The sequence below is a fragment of the Dermacentor variabilis genome, chromosome 10 (assembly GCF_050947875.1).
Source record: "Dermacentor variabilis isolate Ectoservices chromosome 10, ASM5094787v1, whole genome shotgun sequence".
In the NCBI taxonomy this organism is placed as follows: domain Eukaryota; kingdom Metazoa; phylum Arthropoda; class Arachnida; order Ixodida; family Ixodidae; genus Dermacentor; species Dermacentor variabilis.
The window spans coordinates 16675478-16700000 of NC_134577.1; the positions used below are offsets into that span (position 1 = coordinate 16675478).

Consider the following 24523-nt stretch of genomic DNA (forward strand, 5'->3'; position numbering starts at 1 on the left):
ATTGTTTTTCCCACTATATTTCAGCCCTCTTCAAGTGAGTGTGCGTGACGTGCCTTTCAGAAATTGCTAGGCTGCTTCACTTTCTCTCTGTGTGGTGTTTGCGCTCGACGTTTAAATTATTAACAAGGATAATAATTTCGTACGCAGCGACATTTCAGGTACGCACCTAAGATGATCTGTTCAGTTATCATCAAACAACTTTCTCATGCATCAAAACCACGAAGAAAAAATTCCGACAAACCCATGTCAGACGAATGTCCGCGTTAATTCGGTTAGCATTGAAGCGATACCATCATGATCATCATCATCATCATCATCATCATCATCATCATCATCATCATCATCATCATCATCATCATCATCATCAGCTTGGTTAAGCCCACTGCAGGGCAAAGGCCTCTCCCATACTTCTCCAACTACCGCGGTCATGTACTAATTGTGGCCATGTTGTCCCTGCAAACTTCTTTATCTCATCCGACCACCTAACTTTCTGCCGCCCTCTACTACGCTTTCCTTCCCCGGGAATCCAGTCCATAACCCTTAATGACCATCGGTTATCTTCCCTCCTCATTACATGTCCTGTCCATGCCCCCCCCCCCCCATTTCTTTTTCTTGATTTCAACTAAGATGTCATTAACTCGCGCTTTTTCCCTCACCCAATCTGCTCCTTTCTTATCCCTTAACGTTACACGTATCATTCTTCTTTCCATAGCTCGTTGCCTCGTCCTCAATTTAAGTAGAACCCTTTTCGTAAGCCTCCAGGTTTCTACCCCTTAGGTGAGTACTGGTAGGAAACAGCTCTTATACACTTTTCTCTTGAGGGATAATGACAACCTGCTGTTCATGATCTGAGAATGCCTGCCAAACGCGCGCAGCCATTCTTATTCTTCTGATTATTTCGGTCTCATGATCCGGATCCGCGGTCACTACCTGCCCTAAGTAGATGTATTCCCTTACCACTTCCAGTGCCTCGCTACCTATCGTAAATTGCTGTTCCCTTCTGAGACTGTTAAACATTACTTTAATTTTCTGCAGATTAATTTTTAGACCCACCCTTCTGCTTTGCCTCTCCAGGTCACTGAGCATGCCTTGCAATTGGTCCCCTGAGTTACTAAGCAAGGCAATATCATCAGCGAATATCAATTTACTAGTTACAAGCGATATAGCGACACACAATACATCCGAAAGCGTCGCGTCCTTGTAGCCGACGTCAATATTGTTAGCGACAGTTTTGTCCCTTCTATGTAGCTCAACAATCTTCGCTCAATGCAAGCTCTGATTCCATTCTGTTCGCTTCAATTCTTTCCTCACGCTCGGCTATTTATGACGCCGATTTCGTTCACTCCTCTGCGGCAGACTTCTTCAATTTTCTGTTGCTGAGTTCTTCACATGCTTATTGTTCTGCTGGTCTGTCCGGGCGCATAACATGCTGCTCATACCCATGCTGCAGGATTGGCCAAGAATGTTTCCTTACCTAGTCTCACTTGCCCTGCTGCACATACCTAATGGGGCGAGTTGTCTATTTCCAAATTGTCTTTACGGGTGCACACCGAGCGGCGCATACTCAGCGACCCAAGTTGGTTGAAGAGGTTAAAAGTTCAAAGAGATTAGAAACGGTCATAATAACGAAAAGTACGTGAAGTTCTCGAACAATACTAACTGCAATAAAAGTCAAAATAACGTGTGAACTTGCCAAAAATCTGTCCCAAATATTTGTGCGATCTCGCTTCGAAACGATGTGGATCCGTTGCCATTTATTACACCACTCTAGAGAAAAAAAGAGCTCACATTCTCAGTTTGTAGTACTAAACACCGTGTGAAGCAGCACGCATTCTTTCAAAAAGAAAGAAACCAGTGTAAATCTAAACAGCGTGTCGTCTTCGTCTTATTAATTTCCTCCCACAGAAAGGACAGCTGACCGTCGCGGCCCGTCTCATAGCCTGCATTACGCTGCACAGATTTAATCTGAATGCAGCCGCACGCGCGGAGTGCCAGCTCGCTTTGTGACCTAGCGGAGGCGAGGTGCTTATCGGTCAGAGGGAAAAGACCAACATTTGCTGTTGATCCCGTCCGAGCGGCGGCGACGAAGCCTCGTTCGGGCGCTAATCCCTGCGGGAATTAAGCCCACATAATCCTCCGCCCTTTGTCTAGAACGCGTTTATCTTTCGGCGCCAAGAGGCGACTCCGCGGCCTCGAGCCATGTTGTGTCCAACGCGTGCAGTCAGCGGCTGTACACAGTGGGGCGTAGTGCTGCAGGATGCGCGGAATGATCGCTTGCAATCTTCGCGCAGCGCCAGCACGTCCAGTGATTTGCACCCGAGATCACTGGTAGCGTTACACTCGTGAATAAGTTGCGGCTTATTTGCGCGGAAATGGATACCGCGCGTGTAGCCAACTACCGGTGCCACCATTGTTGCTCGAGGTCGCGTTTTCGTGGGGCACGTGGGAGCAATTCGCCGCGCGCCCGCGTTTCCGTACTGATGCCATTGATTGCGCAGCGCGTGTTGTTGAACTAGTGTTTACATTGGAAACAAAACACACTGGACATCGATTAGCAAAACAATTTTTCCGTATGTTTGTGGCATATTCGCGAGTTTGGAGCGATAATGCCTTCTGCGTCATTTACCACGGATCTGGATTTGTCAGAGACGACCGACGAAGTTTTTGTGCTCGGTTGCTGGTTTTCTTCGGATGCTGCAGTTTTTCTCTATTTATGTTATTTTCGTACATCAGTAACAGGCAACGACGTTTGTGCTGAAACCTGAAGCCTCCTGCTATGCCGGGAGATCCTCCCCGTGGAACTTGCCATGGAAGATATGGTCTTGGACTCCTCTGTCGCTCAGCATAAACCGCCCGCGGTCCGGAAGCGGCTCAGTTCGGCAGTAGGATCTGACGCTGCTGATTCCGAGCTTTCAGACTCAACGGACATATTTGTCAAAGTTGCTATTTCTTCATTTCTTTCACAGTGCCGCAGTGCTTTCATAAATGTGCAACTGCTCTAAGATATATCGTTGTTTTTGAGGAGCGTGGCCTAAATTCTTATTGCCTTCCGGAAGTGAGAAATTTTTCTGGGAATGCTTGCCTGTCAGTTCTGGTCAGCATTCAAAAGATTAAGTAGCGGACAACGTCGAACATCTCTTTGCGAGCAAGGTATTTTGTTCCGTAGTTACGTTTAATATCACCTCATCATCGCTGCAAAATGTGGAATACAGAGACATTCCTCTAGTCATAAGGTGGTAGGCGCAATATCTGTACGTTATTGACTCTGTCTTTCCTCTCTGCATTGCATAGTCTAGAGCTAGAATGAATGAATGAATGAATGAATGAATGAATGAATGAATGAATGAATGAATGAATGAATGAATGAATTGTAGAAGGCAAGCATATTTTAAATTGAAAAATCACACTAGTATGATTCGCGACGGAACGCACAAATGTTCTTTCTGCAATAAATTTACTACTGCTCTGTCATATTACAAACATGTTTTTATGCTGAAACTGGGGCAGAAAGTAACTCAGCTTCTTCATTTTTCTTAATTCTACAAGAGAAAACAAATAGCAGGAATAAAAAGTCAATAAATGTTGAAAAGAAGTTACAGCGAAGATAATGGTATTAATTGTCAAGATGCCTATACGTTTCAACGCCATCAAGCTGTTGGGCGTATTATGGTAACATTTTACAGCAATGTATTGTTAGGATAGCCCATCTAAGTCGCTACAATGATTATCCGCAGGTGAGTTCGACGAAGGCACGTCTACAGTGTTTAAGTACAACACACTAGCCCAAGCAAATTGACCTTCCTTGTGCTGGAAGCGATCCTGAGCTGTGATAGTCTGCGGCGACAGTTACCGGCTGTGATAGCGTTGCTGTGCTACCTCTATCTCTCTCTCCTCTCTTTCTCTCTTTACTTTCTTATCTTATCAGCGCCCCCTCCCTCTTTCCCCAGTCCATGGTGGCAAACCGGATTTTCCCTTCTGGTTATCCTCTCGGCCTTCCCCTTTCTCTCTTTCTCTGTTCCGAGTTCAATACCTGGAAAAATCATAGTTCCAGAAAGCATGGACACCAGTACTCGAAACGTCGAAGCACGCGGCTAATTTGCACTCTTTCTGCGCGCATAGTGCTAAGAGCTTGGACATTTTTGAATACTCTTGAATGCGCTCAACTCGAGTCGATTCGAGGCTTATAGGAGGTGCCGCATTTTGATTACTCCCTGTACCTGTGAAGCGCGAACAGAAAGCAAAAAAATAATAATAATATAGAACTTCTCCGCACGATTTTGAGGGCTTCAAACCAAAGATATACGATTTAAAACGAACGGCTGAAGTTACTGTTCCCATTTACGATCAGGAAACTGTCTTGCAGGTTGCCTGTAAACTCACCTTGTAGATGTACACTTGTCGTGTATCACGACAGACCCGTAATAGTTCATTAATTTATTTATTTACAGGTTAAGCTCCTGCCACGATCAAGCGCGAAGGCAGCTGGTTGCACAAGTAGCGTACAAGAGCAACAACACGAAAAAAGAAAGAACAGCATAAAACGCAGTAAAATGATAAAACAACACAGTAACACAAGAAGCGTGTTGCATGACTAGTCGCGCGGCTCTTTTTGAGACTTTTGGGGCCTTATTTCAGGCTTGGAAAACAGTTTGATGTAGCAAGTAATGAGCAACAAAAAGCCGGATTGGCAATTTCTCAGGATTGTGTACAGTTTTTTATTCAACACGTTTGCGCTGAGTATAGTAGTAAGCGAAGTTGATTAATTATTAATAACTAATTATGTAATTTATTTAGGCGAAATCCAAAACAAGAAATCTGACTTGCTCCAAGCGACGGAAAAAAGCATTGCCTTGGTTCTATCCAGGCGCGTGGCACTCGCATATATTTGATTATGGAGCAAGTTATGTGGAACATCCTGTATAACAAAAAAAGAAAAGCCACTAGCTCTGTGTTGAGGAAAGAAAAAAAGAACACACACTATGAAACGACGTTATGATTAGCCGTTAGCACAGCCTTTTAAAGAGCCACTGTAGTAAACACTATTATTCACTGACATTCGACACAACCGTGTACTTTCAGGAACGCCCTTTACGCAGTAATAGTTTTGGGCATAGAAACGTACGATACACGGATGAATAACAAACCCATACGGGTCTTATTAGGCCCGCCACAATATCACTGATGGCTTTCTTTTTGTTCAATCAGACCGATGAAAGAAATATATATATACACCAGATAGATGCACGGTCGGTGTTTTCAAAGTGACCGACCACCGCACACATGATTACCACACGAGCCGAGGGCACCATGATTGAAGAAACGAGAAACCGACTGAGAAGCACACGCTAATCATAAAAGGCAGAGTCGAAAAAGGAGACATCCGTGACCAGACCCGAAAGGGGGACTCTTTGACGAGAATCGAAACCTGATCCAGCGCTCCAACCAAACTACAAACGGGTCAAGCACCCCTTCCCCCTTTCTGTCCCCTTTAGCAGTCGCCTTTCTCCCTCTTTCCTCGATAATTCGCTCGAGTCTCTCCCTGAACACGTACACAGAACGCGTCGTCCGGTGGTTTGCACCAGAGGGCCACGCCCACGAGTCCATAGAAAAACACACATGCGTCTACGCAGAAGGCCTTCGGAGGAATTGGAGGTTTCTTCTTTCCAGCAGGATCACATTGTCGTCTCATGGGTAATGCATCAAGGTTGGACGGGCAGTTGTGTGACGCCGTGCGGTGTCTAGAATCGGAACTACACCCTTGCTTTCGTTTCTCGCTACGAGTCAGAACGGATTAGGACACTCGTACGTTCAGGATGCGGACAGCGGAACAAGGTGTACAGTTTTTTATTCAACACGTTTGCGCTGAGTATAGTAGTAAGCGAAGTACGTATTAAGTGACCCCCTACTATCGCGTCGTCGAGTTATCGCATCTACTTAATGGCTGAGCGACAGATATATGTATGGTCAGTTGTCCGAAACCTCTGGAATCGCCACCAAATAATGCCACCAGAAGAAGGTAAAATGCTCCACAGACCACTGACCATCTATAGAAAGGTGGCTTCATCGCCTACCTTTATTGGCCTGGAACCCACAATTGATCTCATAGGCATAAGATCTAGTCGCCAAAGGTAACAGTGGTCAATGTTCGCGGTCGTAACAACAAAAGGAAGACGACAACGGTGAACAAGAACAATGCAAAGAATTTTCTCTAAAGATGAACACTAATTACCTTCCTGTGTATAGTTAATACTTTTTCTGAGAAATTCAAACAGCGACAATCCTTAAAGTAGCCTAGTCCAAAAAGGTTTTTCTTAGACCTGCCCGCCATCTTGCATTAATGTTAACAGGAAACAAAAATTGTGACCGTATGGATGGTGAGCTGCCTTTTTGTTCGTTGCTTAGGCTTATCTGTTTCGCAACTGTAGACAACAAACATGATTTGGCTACAGAAACGTCGAGTAGCGGTGCCGCTACGTTAACAACAACAAAAAGAAAGTTTTGAAGGAAAGGTTTCAATTGGCACCACTCACAAAAAGGACGTAGTACAATCAAACACTAGTAGTGCATCTCAGTTCAAGTTTTTTCTAGTTTAAAAAAGCGGCAGAGGTCATGTTCAATGCTAAAGAATGTTCTTCGTGAGCAAAATTCGACTACCTGAAGTAGCATTGATGACGTATGAAACAAGTTTACAAGTTCTTAGATCATAAACTAGGCTATTTATTGGTGAAATATTATGTGATAACAATTCAGAAAAGGTCGAACACTATTAGGATGAATGCGTCCTTTTTTTACTCACATCGACAGCAGTCCACTTTTGACATGTAGGCACGAAGATAATTCTTTCAATGACCTATACTCCCTTGGAGCATCAAGCCGACTAATCTCGACTTCCACGTTCGAAAATTAAATATTCGCTAGTGAAGTGTATTTTTACATCGCAAACAACCAAATAGGCTGTTGAAAAATTAAAACGCGAGCAAATCAGAAACTGCTCCATGCGTTGTTTTATTTGCAGATGCACTTGCATTTGTAACAGCGGCTTATTTCAGAATACAAAACATACACACTTGGGACTACTCCATCCTTCGAGGCTGCAACACGTCGCACTCTACTGTTTTCATTAAAATTTTTTTTAGCATTATACGTGTGAATATATCGACGAGCGTACCTCCCTGCCTTTCATATCTCATTTATCTCGCTCTCCCTCCCCCCTTCTCTCTTGACAAGCGTAAGCGATTCCTATTTTGTGTGCGGCAAGAGTACGAGTATTAATCCTTCTAGTGCAGCCTCAAGGTTCTAAAGTATGATTATACAGGGTGTTTCAGCGAACACTTTCAAAATTTTTAACGGTTGCCTGTGGCAGATAGCTCAATTCTCGTTTATGAACCGGTCTATTCGAAGCGGCGGACGCTACTTGCACAAAAAATATTGAAAAGCAAAATCGACTAATTAACAAGAATTCCCTAATTAAGTTTTTTGCTGATTATCTTATGACCCATATTGCAATATACAAATTCCAGCAGTGGATTTCGCCAGATGGGTCCACTTGGAACGAATTCTCAGGACAACACCAGCTTCGAGATATAAGTTCCCGAACTTTGCGGAGAAATGCATTGGCCTTCTAGTTACTTGTTCCACGGCTATAATTTGTAAATTGCAATATGGGCCATAATGTGATTAGTTAAAAACTTAATTCGTGAATTTTTATGAATTAGTCGATTTTGCATCTCAATTTTTTGTGCAAGTATTGTCCACCGCTTCGAGTAGACCAGCTCACGAACTGGAATCGTGATATCTCCCACAGGGAACATTTAAAGATTTTTTAAACATTTAAAGTTCGCTGAAACACCGTTATAAGCACGAACAAAATTGTTTTACAAATATGCGCATAGACTTGTCAGTGGCTCAGCGCAACGACAGAAACAAAGAAACCACAAACATAACCCGAGAAGAAAAAAAAAACAATGAAAGTAATGCTTGACAAGAACGGCCCAAAGTTTCCCGAAAATAAAGGATTTGTAGTATACGGTCGACAAAGGGGTACACGTCTAGGGTGGATAGTTCCTGGCAGTGAATGAACGACCACAACGTGATCGTCTCGAAATGGGCGCTTGTGCAGACGGCGTGGATGTGGGGGCATTGGTGCGATGCAGTCTATAAGATTAGGACAGAATAAATTGGCCCATTTATTGTTGATGTCGGCGCATGGAATAGCCGTACAGTCCCGCGTTCCAGTTGTTTTCGGCTTTCGTATGCACAACGTCGTTGGTTAGGCTTCACCTTAACATCTCGTCTAGCTTGGTATATGCCGCCAGGCGTATCTGAATGACACCATGCTCGTACCAAACGGTCGCTGAATGAGATTCGTTCAGCAAACCGGAACACGTTCTTCCGTAGGACGGCCCGCCATGGTAACGCATGTGCAAAAAAAAAAAAAGAAAATGAAAGACGAATAAAGAAGGAAGGACGAATGATGGTATGCATGTCCTTCTGGCTGCACGTTCCCGCAGGAAGAAAAACGAAACAGCGTGATACAAAATCCCTTCTTGTTTGAAGATGGTTCCCACGTATCTTCATTGCAAATGTCGGTACATTGTTCTGCGCCATCTCCGGAGACGTGCTGAATCGCAGTGTGTGTTCTTGTTGCCCTTTTTGCTTATGCGTGTTCCGAAAAGTGGTCCGCGTTGTTGATTTAAGCCAAGCACGCTTGGATTTGTCGCCTGAATTCCCCTAACGCAGGCGCCCATGTTAGCAGGTAAATAATAACATTCGTCTTTTCAACCTTTCGAGCGTTCAAATTGCAGCAGCAGGTGATCGACCCCATTTCGAAGCAGAATACGCAGTTCGTTGAAGAGGACTTGTTGCTGGGCAAGTTGGTGCGGTTTACTGTATACATTCTCGTCACTGGCGCGAAAAGCGTACACAACACTGCGGAGAGGACACTCACACAGGTCGCTATCAACTAGCCTTCTATTCATTAAACATTTGGCAATGTCACTAGCATGTGTCGCGTTTCCTGTGTAGTGTAAGATGTGTGCAGTGCAGCGCAGATAAAGAAAGAATATTTAGTACGGAATCCCTTATCTTTGCTTGTCTGTTTAATCATGTATTATAACGACAATGCAGCATTCTTTAAATAACCAAGAAGACGGGATCACAGACAGAAAGAAAGAAAGGGAAAAGCAGGGAAGTTAATTAGGTTGTGCTTGGTTTGCTACTTTATACAGTGGGAAAGGGAAAGTGACAAGTGATGCGCTCACATCGTTCACAGCGCAATAAAAGGTGGTCGCAGAGCCAAAACGTTGTTTCGCATAGTAGTGGAAACACTGTCTCAAGTTGTAGTTAGGGAGCGAAACGGTACGCACAGTACGGGGGAAACCGAGTAGCGATACGAATATTTCGTCGCAGACGTACTACATTTTTCACGGCCCACATGTTTTTTTCTGAATTTAGCGCCTTCACGAGAGCTAGACAAAAGTACCAACTGCAGGGGAGCTCGTTGAGGCGAAAATAAGGAGCACACTATTAAAAAGAAAGAGTTCTAGGCTTAACGTGCACCCCCATGCATGGTACGCGGACTTTTTCACATTTCGCCCCCATTTTGCGGTTGGGAATCGAACCCTCGGCCTCGTGCTTAGCAGCGCAAAGCCATAGCCGCTAAGCCACCGCGATGGAGGTTGAGCACACTACGCTCCAATTCTTATTGTCTTGCCCGTAGAAAGCTGAACCATCATTTCACATAGAATAAAATTAAAACAACTTGTTCACGTTTATTTTTGGCCATTCAGAAAACAAGACGTATACAGTTATAGCTGAGTAAATGTTCATTATTATGGTATTTAATTAGTAATTAGTATGCTCAACTATCTACAACTGTAATCCCCGGTCCAGCGTATTAAAAACGCCACGAACGACTTTTGGTTGCTTCCAGCGCTTAAAGCAAGATAATTAGGCATCCAATTCAGCGCAGAAATAATGATACGTTCGGCTCTGTGGGGTTAAAGCGAACGCAATGCTAATGTCACGAAACGGATACTATTACCCCAGCTTGATCAAGACCCACGTTGTCATCTTCCTGAAAAAAAAAAGATACGACTTACAGCATTTGCGTGGTTGGAGAGTTGATTGTTGAAGAGAAGGGATGGCTGTCTGCTGTTTGCCTTCGCGGAGTTCAGAGTCTTGCTTGGCAGCACAATCCAGGCCCACTGCAAGGAGCAACCAGCAAGTATAAAACAAAGCTCTTAAGCCACGCGTCTTCGCTTTCTCTTATCCTCATCTTCAGACAAATGTGCTTGCAAGAATTAAGAGGTCTAAGCGGGATTTTTTCCATCCTAACGAGAAAGCAATCGCAGGGTTTGCGCCCGAGGACAAGCTGGCTGGCATTATATGGATTCTCATTACCACGGCCCCCTTTATCAGTCGGACGCTAACGAACAACTCGAACGAAACCGACGGGTGGATTTAAATGAGGGATTATTTCTTTTACGTATTTTACGCTATGCAACTGTTTCATTTTTATTGGGGAGGGGGGGGGGAGGCAATCCTGCGGCTTGATTCCCAATCTGGTTCACAAATATTGTGCAGTGATGCGAAAGCTATAGACAGACTACGTCGCCTAATCAGTACTCATTGTCATTGCTGACGTAAGCTAAAATATTGGCTGAGACTCGTTATTTTCGCATTTGAGAAAGATTACATCATCAACCCAGTATTATTATTTTATTAAGGATCGCAGTCACACCTGATTAGAGTTCTGTTTCTGCAATGTGCCAAGTTGGTTTCAGCTGTGTGTACTTAGTCCCATTAGTAGACCAATCAGTTTAACGTGTACGCTGCCGTATTTTCAGCCCTTGTGCACAGCAGAAAAGTCAGCTTCACAGTATTACTGCACCAATGAATGCCAGCATTTGAAATGTTTTTGAACACTGTGAACGAGCAACCTGCGGTTGCGCTCGTAATCAGCTCAAGCGTGTAACAATGTGTTCTATTGTTTTTAGAAGATTTTTCCTGTGCAGCATCCTGTGTGTCGCGTCTGTTCACTTCGCTAAGTTTGTTGAGTGGACATTAAAAAATACTCCATATTGTGTTAGACTGCGCTATTGCTCTTTCGTAAGTGTAAGTGCCTCACAACTTATACGATTTTAATAACTTTCGCAAGTAAGATGTTCTATTAGCAGACAAAGTAGAGGGAATAGCAAGACCATTTGCCTTAAGACATTCTACCATAGCACCTACTCCATCGTTCCTAGGAGCTAGTGCGGGGGAATTCCAGGCAAGAGTCGCCACTTAGTGAAGCGAGAAAAAATTCAAGCAGCTATTAGTAGGCTTTGCTCTCGCAAACAGTGTTCAATTTTTTATTTACACATAACTGCTCTGGCACCCTCCCCGCTTTGTCTAATTTCTTGTCGACGAAATATTAGCTTAAAAGAGAAGCTTAGAAAAACCACTGCGCCTCCTTTTATTAGATTTAAATGTTCAAGATGTACTATCCTTGGGTGCCTCTACACTGGGGCATCTTGGCTTACGCTGCCATCCAAGATTTTCGTTCGGATCAATGAGATATGCACTCTAAATAAACAATGTCAGGCCTCCGTTTCTTTCACCCAAATTGAATTTGAATTGTTTTATTTTTATGGTTATGCTACAGTCTTTCATTTTCATTCTATTAAGCAGGCTCTTCAATCTATAAATTTCGATACTAACTTACTTATTGTGAAGTTCTCTACTCTTACTTTTAATGCATCTGGAACTACCCAATCATTGGCCAGTCGCCCAGAGTTGGTACTCGTCCATATTTCCCCAAAGACCTACATCTACATTTAGCGCTGCTGCTTGACAAACATGAACTTCCATCAACTCGTCCAAGTTTCGCTACTGTTGCAGTATAGCAGTTGTACCGCTGGCTACTATTACGCATATCTGTCACTACACGGGGCAGCGTCAGAACACGATAAACGTTTACAAGCAGGTACCTTTCTGAATGTCGCATTCGACAACCTGACACCGACCCTATATTCCATAACGCTGCATGGATTTACAAAAGAAACTGTAATGGCATACGTTGTTTTTATATGGCAGAATAAATGCAATTTACGTACCGCGATGAGTTCGTAGAAATACATGCACGCCTGCCTGTTTTGCTTGCTAGACGCTCTAAATGATTTAGTGACGGGAATGACGTTTGGTATAAGTTTCAGGCTGCCTCCCAGAAACCATATCCGAAGAGCTGCAATGGCGCGCGCGGTGAATAGACAGCAGAAACAGGCGATGCGAACTGGTAATGGAACTTTGTCTTGTTGAATGAGTAGCAAGCACTAACGAACCTCGTCCTTATCATCGATGAGCATTAAGTCATTGCCCGAAAAACAGCTTGCTTGATTTAACCAGTACACGAGCGCAGAATGAGAAAGTGCCATTTACTAATTAAAAAAAGAAATAATAAGAGCTTTTAAAAGTTCAATAAGAACGAGTCACAGAGCGATACTCGCGCCTTTTCTTTTTTGATCGTACTCAAAGCAGAGAAACAAAAGACGACCATGGGAGGATCTTGGTGATTGTGAGTTCCTTTTCGGTAATCCTCAGCGCGTATAATTTTTCTGCAATATACTGTCTTTAACAAAAGTTTGTTGGTCTAATAACAAATAAAAATAAATAAATAGGGAGGCATAACGTCCATAGTCTGCGCAGCGGCTTGCAGGGATGACGTAGATTGAGGCTTCGAGCATCATACTGACCCCCTTGGGTTGTTTAACGTGCTTGGGTGTTTAAGTACACGAGATTTTTTTGCCTGTTTTCCAAACCTACATGCGGCTGCGGTGGCACGGAGTTGAGCTAGAGATCTCGAAAGCGGGGGAAATGGATGTATTCGCCTGCGTTGCATAAAAAGAAGAAAAAAAGAAGCAAAAAGAACATTGCTATAACCATTACTGTGTGAAGCAACTAGAACACAATATTGGACATGTATAATATCAAATAACTAACGCAGTATATAACCATCACAACAAATTGATCTCTATTAAGTTTTGCGATATTATTGATGGGTAACGTGTAAATACGAATAATAAAAAAAATGTTTTTTTTTTCATTCATTGCATTCTGCGTTTTATGCTCGTATTTTGCCTAAGAAACTTTGCCTATTCGCTGTAAATGATGGTAGTCTGTGTTCCCTTCCCATTTTAGACAGTCTGTAGAGCCGCAATTAGCACATATGCGTAGCGCACGAAAATGAGGACAAAATGGAGAATTACCGACACACGAAGCACTGACTTTCAAGTAAAGGTGTACTGACAAGAAACACCCGGCCGTTGCGGCGTAGTGCCTTCGGCGTTGAGCGCTGCTGAGTCCCAGTGCGCGGGTTCGAATCCTGGCAGCAGTGGCCGCATATTGATTGGGGGAAATGTAAAAACGCCCGTGTACTGTGCATTGGGTGCACAGGTAGCCAAAATTGACCTGGAGTCCTCCACTACGGCTTTCCCCCTAACTACGTCGTAGTTTTGGCTCGCAATGCCCCGGAAGTTATATTTCATTGAGGGGATTCTGTTTGCTATAACAGAATCAGGCGTGCATGTTCATCACCCATCGACATGTCATCTAAAAATATTTTTTTATTGTTCTGATAGCGCGGTTATTGGTTTTGACACACAAAGTTCGCCAAGCCTAGCGATAAGTTCCTGCTTTCGCGCGCGGTTTCTATGAATTCAGTATGTACCAACTCGCACCAAACCGCTACACTTGCACACTTAACAATCACCGTCAACCCAGGACTCCTGCCAATAACTCCGCTTAAGTCATGAATTGCTAGCTGCATGCATCCGTACGTATTGGCTCAGGTAGAACAAGCAACGATACCTCATTCATCGGACATTTATCGAATGGTTGGTAAAACTATTGACTACGAGGTACACGAGATTATTTGCTGCTAGCTTGTTTCTTCATTGTGTGATGCCGTTGCTGCGTGTTAGCTCATCGAGGCCAATCTTGGACCGTGATGGAACGCGCCGTCGTACTCATCGTCATCATATTTAACAAGTATAAAAAATAACGAAAGAACTCTCCAACAGAGGTTAGGGAGAATTAAATATTATCAAATATAAAGAACAATGGCCGATAACATATGCATCCGCGTAACGCTAGCTGCAGGATTCGAATGATTCCAGGCAAGAGCTTTGCAGCGCTTACAGCCCGCGGGACATATAGTACCAGAGTCAACATGCCTCTCTGTCCGACAAATTTATAGAGTGATGGAAAACATCCGGCGCACTCCTTCAGCGGTAAACATCGCACGCGAACGACAACATATTGTACTTCGCATAATCAGAACCAAGTAAACAAGAAAATATACTAACCGAACAAGCCTAACAAGCCAAACAAGCCTAACCAGAACGAAGCACCACGTCACTTTAAGGACACGGACATTGCCTCAAACGAACCATGACCACGACAGGAAGGAAGAAAATTACAGCTAACAAGCTAGCGAACAAAATAAAAGATTAAACCACATACAATAAAGAATGAACGCGCAGCGACCAAGGAGCTTGGTCTAGACCGAGTACCCATGATGGAAAGAACCACCGTAAGTAGATGCAGCAGTATCGTTAAAATGACAAGCCACCCCCGCGCTCAATTCGGCCAGCCCAGAAACCCAATTTACCTCGAGATATCACCATCGCACTGTTCCTGCGGTTGCGAGCTCGCCTGCTTCTTGGAGGAGGAGGAGGAGGAGGAGGAGGAGGAGGAGGAAGAGGAGAAAAAGAGAGGGAAGGAAAAAAAGCTTGGCGAATGTAAAGACCGGCTAGCTACCCTGTGCTGGAGTAAGGATGTAAGAAAAAAATAAAGAAGATAGAAGGAGAAACGAAATAAAATGAAAAATTGCTCAGAATCAACGTGCACGTTGGAATTTATGTGAAGGGAAGCTTTTGTGCAGGAGTTAATTCAATGCTGCATAAATAAATATAATGCGCATACCACTGCCTTTATTGTCAGCCTAGACAACACGTAATGTCGTGCACATTACAGGTCACAATTTTAACGTTACTTCAGTGTTTATGAACTAACTATCTGCCAGTTGTAGTGAAATACAGACATCACTTCGAGCGAATGCGCACTGTTAAAGGTCGATGAAATAATTTCACGACGACCAAGACCATGTTTGATGTTTGTTGAGGGAATAATGCTGAGGAGATGTGTACGCAGAAACAAATCACGACGCAAAATAGAGCGGTAAGGCTGACTGTCGTTCGCCAGTTTCATTCCTGCGTCTTTGGACTAACAGAAAATAGTGCGCGCACGTGCTCGCGAACGTGCCAGGTGACGTGGAGGAGGAGACGCCAATTGTCCAAACAAGATTCTTGGCGTTGGTACGAAAGAAGTAAGCGGGTGCGAATGTGGTATAATGGCCAGAGCATCGGGCATTTGTGCTGCGAGAGCCAGGTTCGATTACACTATGGGGCGGATTAGTTTTATTTTGACAACAAGACTGCAGCAGCCGCGGTCAGCAAACGCTTGAAGAGGTCGCAACAACAACAACAACAACAACAACAACAACAACAACAACAACAACAACAACAACAACAACAACAACAACAACAACAACAACAACAACAACAACAACAACAACAACAACAACAACAACAACAACAACAACAACAACAACAACGACAACAACGACAACAACAACAACAACAACAACAACAACAACAACAACAACAACAAAATAAAATTTTGCGTAATACAAAGAGGGCGGAAAAGGCGCTCACATATACGCGTGTCGAGCGTTAGAGTTACGCACAGCAGAACAAGGCAAGGGAAAACCGTTGTCGGCAAACGTGTTCCACTATAGAGAGCTATAGCTGAAAGGGCCAGCGGTCCCAGCGGGTCAACGTAGACGCCACTGCGCATCTGGCACCACACATGCACACTGGCGTCTATGCTGGCCCGCTCGGCCCACTGAGTTATAACTCTCTACTGTTTTTATCGCTTCTGCTAACTCCACGGATGTCGTCAGAGTGCTGAGGCCAGCGCAATCCACCTTCCGGACGCTGCTTGCTTCCTCAAAGCTTAACAATGGTTCAACTGAAACACACGTTTTGCGGAAAGAAAGTTGACCGCAGAAGCATCCTTTGTGTAGAAACAAAGGGTTTGTTCAAGAAAGGCGGGTTTTTACGCATCGTGCGGGCTGTGTGCTTGCTCATCGGACGCGTAGGCCCTTTGCGTCGACAAAACAGTTTCAGTTCGACTTACATAACCCCTCTTCGGTTTCCTACCTTAAAACACGCAGTGTGCATTGTTTGAAACGGGTTTCTTTGAATATTATTCCCTGTTAAAGGTTGAGTGAGTAGAAACAACAAAAGAGAGGCCGAGGGAGGTTAACCACAATGCTAGAATACAGGCACAAAAATTTCAGGCATCGTTTATAAACTGGTGATGTGTTTCTCCCACTGCGACGTTTATGAGGTATACAGTCGCTGCGCTTTATATTATGGTCAGACGATATTGAATAATTGAACTCCGAAACAACTAATGTAACACGTTATCCCAAGATTGGTGACATTACTGAGTTTCTAACTTGTATATACTAGTATTAACCGCATTAGTTCTTGCATCCATTGGAAAGGTTCAGTAGTAGGGCGGCGATTTCGCGTTCTGTGTGCGTTCTGCCTTCACAGCTAGGAATCAAGTGCTGGACCATTGCTCATTGAAGGAACAACATCTGTTGAGGCAACGCGTCGAGTAGGCATCTATTTCTTGAAGCCGGGAAAGCCATAATCAATATGCTGTTTTGAGAAGATAAACAAGGTCTGTGTCGTTCGACAATCACGAAAAAGTGAGTGAATATTTTAAGGTAATTCTGATACCCCTCTTTTACTTAAAGACAGTGAGGATTGCTTTCTTCGAGTGACTATATAGTAATGACTTTTTACGACTATTTAATGACACACAGATGATGATCCGGTGTGAGACCATAACAAGCAACACCTTTGTTCATCTAAAGTTCTCGATAATATGCGCACTAACCTTTAAAAATTGAAATGCCTGCTATTAGACACAAACTCACATTTAAGTCAAGACTATAATTCTTGCCCAGATTGCTTTCTAAAATACAGAAGTGCCTATAATTGTTTACTACTCCAACTGCATAACATATTCGGAGGCAAAATTTGTCGAACCGTGGCCACATTCGTCGTTGGCATCGAAAGCTAATCGTTACCATCTATAGTTTTTGAAGTCCATTGACCTCAGTAGCCGTTTAAAACACTCATGCACACATCCACTTGCGTGCAGGAAGTACTCACTGTCAATCTAATTATGTTCCCGTTTCAATTACTGCTGGTGCGGGTGCCAACATGTACTCTCATCTGGTTCGCCCTTCTGCGCTTTCTTTCTTTGCTTTCTCTTTCTCTCTAGGTACTGCGTAGCAACAAGTGTCTGTGTGTGTCTTGACTGTGTCATTGTGGGTACGTGTACCGTCTTGGAGCGCCTTGGAGCGCCTTGGAGCGCCTTGGAGCGTCTTGGAGCGTCTTGGAGCGTGCTTTGTTGTTGTTTAATAACGGCACACAGACGGCAGGGCAGGATATATGAGATCTGGCTATCACACTACAGTGTTATGAAATTGAAACTACAAATGTCGCCTTCAATACGCCGCACATATACCACAAGCACATAAACGTACAAAGTTTACATAAAAAAAGTAAATGTAAACGAGACAAAAAAAAAGGCAAATCAGGATGAGCGTCTCCCAAATCCCCACCCGCGTTAAGTAAAAAGTTCATGCTCCCTGTTCAATAAAAATACCATTATACGCGTAACAAACTAATCTTATTGTTCAAGTAGTCCTTTGAGGATGTGTGGTATAAAGGCTATAGACAGGGATAAGGTACCTCTGTAACGCTGGTCAAGGTTTCGCCACACGGACCAATCTTCTTCAAAGGCAGCATGTGTGTGTATGAATGTGTGTGCATTTGTGTGCGCCAGCGCATCCGTCCGATTGAGATGCTGGAAACATGGCGGAGGGACTAATACAATAACAGGGTCAGATTTAGGGCCGCAGTGCTCCTTGCGTGGTCATCCAACATCGCACGGAGGAAAAGTTCGAACCCACCACGTTCAGTTATGCACACGCAAAAGCCGAATCTCTTCGTCCAGGCCCCCACGTCACTGACTCGCCTAACGGAGGCCTGGGAGACTTCGCCAAGAATTCCGGGCGATCCATCATTTCAGATAGTGCCTCACAAAAAAAGAAGAAGCAGCCAGAGAAGGCACGGGCGCAGGAAACTATACTGCGGCACGAAAAAGACCCACAGGAGAATGCCGGCAGTGTTTCCGAAGCGCAAAAGAACAAAAGACCCCATGCAGACCATGATTCCACATATCGCTCAATGCCCGTACGCGCGCGCGTGTCTGTGCGTGACTGCTGCCATATATGATTGCTTGCGCCCGTGTTCCGTGTTTGTTTTCTTTACATCTTCGTTACCCCCTTTAGTTGATGGGAAGGACGAGCCAGGATTGTTCTTGCCGCTGACGTAAAATGCGGGGCGAGGCTGGGTGTAAACAGCGAGCAAAAGCAAAGATGAAACAAAGGAAAGACGGGAGAAATGAAAGGGGCGCGGTCTGCAACGGATAATGCCAGGCACAAAAACCATTGCCCCGAGAAATCGTGGTTCCGGAACAATTCCTCAGGATCGCGCCTGTAAGCGCCGAGGCCACTCTCGTCGGATGGTCCGGCAGTTCGCTCACGAAAAGCACGAAGCTCCGGAGCTGGTTTTCTTTCGGAGCGCTCCTCTTCTCCGACTTTGTCATGGTTCAGAGCTGCAGCTCGGTTAAAGGCTTAGGCCAGTAGCGTGTCTCCTAACGACACGAAAACTTCGCCTTAGCGGCGTGTTTACAGACTACAGGACGCAGCGTGTTACTGACGGTCTCTCGAATCAGCTATTTGCTGCGTTGCTACTTTTCGCAACAAAGGGCATCGAAAAATGGAGCGATTGCGATGAAGCTAGCAGTGCGTTAAAATGTTGGATGCAATATCTACAGAGAAAGGAAGCGGAACCGTTACGTCTGGTGCTGTATTCCGTATAAGCAACGTGTTCATGAAAATCAATGTTCTGCTTGAAAGGAGTTTTGGACTGGCCATTAAGACGGTCGTCCTCTGATTCGAAAGACAACAAGGAGGGAGGATTACTCAGTTCCTAGCTGTGAGATGAAAGAACAGCTGGTCGTCTTATCTGTTTTGTAATTATTTGCAGAGTTCTTTCCAAATGCCTCCCCGTCATCGATGCCCTCTTGCTCAAAGAGTGAGTTGCTCACATCGACGCTAAACAGAAAGTGCGCCATTCGACTCACCTTGTTGGTGATTTTCAGGGTTCGATGTACTTACCTTCATTTAGTCACCTATAGCGAAACAACTGCGCTTAGTCTGCACGTTGAAAGCAACAAGAGACAAAAACAAGCTTTCTAAACTGGAAGCAATTATACTCTGACCTCCATAGAAAGCAACAAAAGGGTGCGTGGAACCAGTGATCGCATCGTCTCAGTGTCAGACTCCTCTAGAAGCGCGGCGATTCCCCCCATTAGCGGCTTTGTTTTTTTCACGCTCTCTCTCCCTCTTTCACTCCCCATTCCCCTCCCCACGTGTAGGGCAGCAAACTGGACTCAGTCTGGTTAACCTCCCTGCCTTTCCGTCTTCCCTTATCGCTCTCTCTCTCTTCACGAGTAGACCCCAGCCACATTATATCAAGCTTTGTTACTAACTTAAAGAGCCAGTCAAGGCAAGGCGAAGCTGGCTCATTTACGACGTACAAAACGCTACAGTTTCGCCGTAGTTTAGCACTGCAGAGGAATCATAAGGCAACTGCTAGTCGGCTTGTATAGTATGTCCCTCCGCGCAACAGTGCTATTTGATAAATATGAAGCAGAGTCCCGGGCGTGTTTAGCTCCAAGCGCCATAGCATGGCTCATAACATCAGCTCACGTGCCATATCCATTGTCTGATTGGCTGGTTTAATTTGAGCGTTGTGGGATTGATTTACTTATTTATTGATTTCACATCACCATGCAACAGAGGATCTGTGAAGGCTGGAGATTATTTACGACAAGTGTTTTCCCATTTCTGTCTTAAATAACTGCTGCTTCCGCGGCCAGAAATCACACCGGCAACCTTGCAATCAAATTAAACATCCCAGGCTAATCGATCACCACCGCGAATGCATACCAATACTTAAAGAGCCACACACACACACACAAAAAAAAAAGGGATTTGGCCGTGGGAAATAACACACCATTTCTCTAGGATTGAAAAAAAATGTAGATCTCGTAATTTTGTCGAGAATTTCGAGAATAACGAGAATTTTGTCCTTACTTGCCTGTCGTAGAATAAGCATTGTGTTCAGGAAAATGACTGCGCAGGCAGAAAAGAGTCTGTGGCTGACCATTTCGACGGATGTCCTTTAATCCAAAAGACAACAAAGGCGGCCAGATTGTTTAGTTCCTTGCGTCGAGATGAAATATCAAGAGGCGGTCGTATTTGTTTCGCGGTAATTTACAGACTCGTTCCCGACGTCTCGCCCTCGATGTCATCGATGCCATATTTCTCAAATAAATACAGCGACGCATACAGCCGCTCGAGCGAGCAGAAAGGATGCCGAACTGTGGCCGCATCAGAGGCTCGTGCGTTGCTTTGCGCAATCGCATCCGGGCACCACTGCGAGCACCCTTAACCCGCAGCTCAATGACGAACAGCAGCGGACGTCTGTTTTTCACGCTGGCTCCTCCGCGGGCGACTCGCGCAACCAGCGAGCCGAGACACGTGCGCCTGCCAAACAAAGGGACGCTCCGTTTGCATGTCGGCACGTCGGCAAGATAAGGACGCGTTTGGCTGCCTGCCATACGCACTCAGTGGGAGCGCAGCGCGTTCAACGGAATCGCTAAGTGCGAGCAAAGGCGAGAGAACGAAAGAGGGGGGAGGTGGGGAGACGATGGTGATTGCTGGGTTTGTTGGAGCGAAGGCGTGGTAATGCGGAGGCGTCGGCACAAACGGCGTGCGATATTTCTTCGGAAGAATTGAGTCGGAATCGAAGGGACAGATCCCCAGCCAATGCGGTCGCTAGGCAACAATGGCGCCCCCCCCCCCCCCGCTGCTTGCTTTCAAGGTCGCGGGTTAGAGACCTCGCAACTAAAGTTGCGCTATAGGAGCCATAATGAAAATATAATGACACAGTCGAATCCTAATATAATGAACCCGGATAGAGCGAATTATTCTATATAGTGAACACGCGAAGCTAGTGTAAGACCGATACTCATGTAAATGACTCCTCCCTCATAACGAATTGGACAATGCGGATATATATATATATATATATATATATATATATATATATCATGAAATTCGGTGGTTTTACGTGCCGAAACTACGATGGGATAATAAGAAATGAGACACGTCTTAGCTGGGGACTCGGTTACTTTGGACCACTTGGGATCTTAACGTCGACTTAATCTAGGTACACGAGGTATTTTTGCATTTCGCTGCCATAAGAATGCAGCCGCCCGAGGAGGGATCGAGCAGCTCAGCAGCGCAACGCTATAGCCGCTAAGCTACCGCGGTGGGTGGCACGAGAATGGATATAAGTTCATGCGTTCTGAAATGTCTTAACCTATTGCAGCATTTTCTGAGAAATGTACTCAGAGTAGATGCCGCTCAAAAGAATTGGATTTTCTAGAGACAATATCCGCGCATGATAGATCTGCATAATTATATTGGATGTTTCTCGCTTAAGCCTAGTATAACCTACGCTGTAATTTAAAGATAAACCCAGCTTCCTCATGGGGAGAGTAGTCACACATATTCTTTCTATACGTTGGCTTCCACGAAGCAACGCCATCCCAGAACTAAGACACACGAAGGAGTTTGAACGAATATGTTTGTTGTTTAACGACTACCTAATTCAGTTTTACGTAAAGGCTCAGAAACTCAGGCTGCTTCTGAAGTTTCGTAGCTGTGTTGCAAAGTAAGATATAACGCTCAACAAAGGCGCGAGCAAATATAAAGTTTTCTTTTGTTTTTACTTGAGCGAAATAAATTAGAAGAAGCGACTGCAGCGTACAAGTCACAACAGATGCTATGGTCGGAAGGTTTGTAACACCGATCAGAATATGTAAGAACTTTCTACGACGCTTGAAGCTCGTAGCGTTACCTGACGATACGTTTTCATGTTCCTTTAATATCTTTCTTCTTATAGCTTTCTCTACGAACTCGAGAGGAACACGGCGACAATACTTCTAAACTGAACCGCTATGGATGCCGTACTAAACCTAACTTATATTACTCAAGAGTAGCTGGTATTGAAATATTGTACCGTTGCCCATTCAAATTTTACGCGTCAACACACACAAATTGGTCAGTACGTTAGATAGAGACGTTAGCGAGAACATTCGCCGATCAGTTATGACAACCGATTATAAATTATTAAACGAGATGGCCTTGTTCCATACAAGAGCTATACTTCCGTACGAAAAGCTTGGTGCTTTCACCACAGCACTCGTTTTAAAACGAAGCTTGTCCTTTGCAGAGCTCGGCTACAACCCGTCGACACCGAAACAGCTAGGTGGCTACACCGACAAACGAATTAAGAAATGAAACGAAATGATTGCAAGGCAAAGTGTCAATTACTCAGTTCTGTCAAAACATAGACATTTTAGTAAAAAAAGAAAAAGCGACAGAAGACTCCATCGAAGACAGGAAAGTAACGAAACTGACGAACGGTAGGATCAATTTGGACGGAAAGGTGGAGTTCTCTCTCGAGTTTCTGACTTGGGCGAGCAGTTCGCGTGCCTGCGAAAGCCGGTAATGAGCTGTGCCTCGACGTTCGTGCCTATTGTTTCCGACCGACTGAGCTGTGCTGGAAGGCCCTCGTTAAGCCGCTCAATTAGAAAGAGAGCAGCAGAGGTACAATCAAAGAAGTGTGAGATGGGCCGTGCACAGACCGCGTTAGACATCCCGGAAGAGGAAACATAAAACAGAGAATGCAGTACGGCACTTTCCCTATTGGGCTGAGCCGAGACCATCTGGCACGATGCGGCACCGAATCTTGACTGGGAATAAGAAAGACACGAAAACAAAAAGGACAGCGGTGGCGGTGTCGTGAGGAGAAGAGCTCGTGTGTCGGTGAGTGAGGTATTTCGCTGGTCGAGGGGTATCGTAGGGAACCTGCGCAATTACGGCCTCGCTCATCTGTCACTTCACGTTCATAGCTATGAGCATCAGTACGGAAAGGAGAAATAGAGGACGAACGGAAAACAGAAGGTGAGAAAAAGAAAGTGAGTGAACGAAGCTAATACTGCAATAATGTCACGAGAAGGAAGAACAACAGCAAGAGGCAAGAGACAAAAAAAAATTATAAGAGGAATGGAGGAACGAAAGAAATATTTGAGGAAAGGAGATAGAAGTTATCGAGGAAGCCAAGATTGAATAGATACAAAAGAAGAATTACCGAGCAACGAACGATAGAAAAGGAATGGAAGAAACAAGTGGACAAGCGCTGATAATGAAGAAACAAGAGAAGGTTAGGATACAAGCAGAACAGAACGAGCTCATGAGTGCAGATGGAAATAAAAGATTGAAAACTCGATTTCGAGCCACCTACGAACACATAAGCGTTTTAAATTGAGTGCGATCTTTCGATCGTCAGAAAAGAGTTGGCAAGGTTGGCTTTCCACGTGTGGCCCATACTTTCCCATCAATATTTTTATAATGACCTTAAGGTCTTCGTGCTTAACTGGGCCTACTTTATACGCTATACAGGCTGTATGCATTTTTACTGACCTTTCGGGAGAATAAAATTATCGATTCGACGGCTCTGGAAACAACCCTTTTAGGGGAGAAACAAATTCGTTATAAGTTACGCCGCCGACCCCCAAATAAAATATGAAATTAAAAGTTCTTTTCATCCTATTATACTGATATTATAACATGTTATTTACTTGAGTGTTTTCTGCAGAGTCACTCTGAAACCGAAATTCCCAACTTCTGTACCCAAATTTCTCGAGACTCCGACGATGCAGTTCTGTGCGCCATTCTGGGAAGTTTATAAAGGTCGCTACTATGCGATGAGAATCCCCTGCTAAATAATTTTATTACTTTAAAATGGGCTTGATATGACGCCGAAGAAATTTAAAAATGCTACATTTTATATGAGTCGTAGAGAGAACAGAAATGTGCCGCTCTGGTAGAGAATCCTGGAATGACAGTCGTGAAATATAAGCACGCGTGTGTTCTACATGAGTGCTGGACTTCCAGAGGTACAGCCATCGTCTCGTACAGTAGTGCAGAAATGATTATACATTCTTTGTGCTTTGAAAATGCGTTCGAAATTAACTCTAATGAACACATAAACCTTCACTGCAACCACACAAAGCTGATTTCATAAAAAAAAGCCTTCTGGCTATTTTTGAGATAGTATACAACAGGCGTGTTTGTTTCAATAACGCCTAATTTCCACGGGCCTCTCTATTGATAGTTGCCCTTAGTGAAGAATCT

General features: G+C 44.3%; 1 protein-coding gene across 1 annotated transcript in view; it reads right to left on the minus strand.

Moving 5' to 3' along the window:
• LOC142560022 (uncharacterized) overlaps window positions 1-24523 on the minus strand; it is a 186212-nt gene that overhangs the window by 35749 nt on the left and 125940 nt on the right. The window contains exon 2 of the mRNA XM_075671770.1: window positions 10101-10205. The gene's annotated coding sequence lies outside the window, so the exon portion shown is untranslated. The remainder of the gene's footprint in view (window positions 1-10100; window positions 10206-24523) is intronic.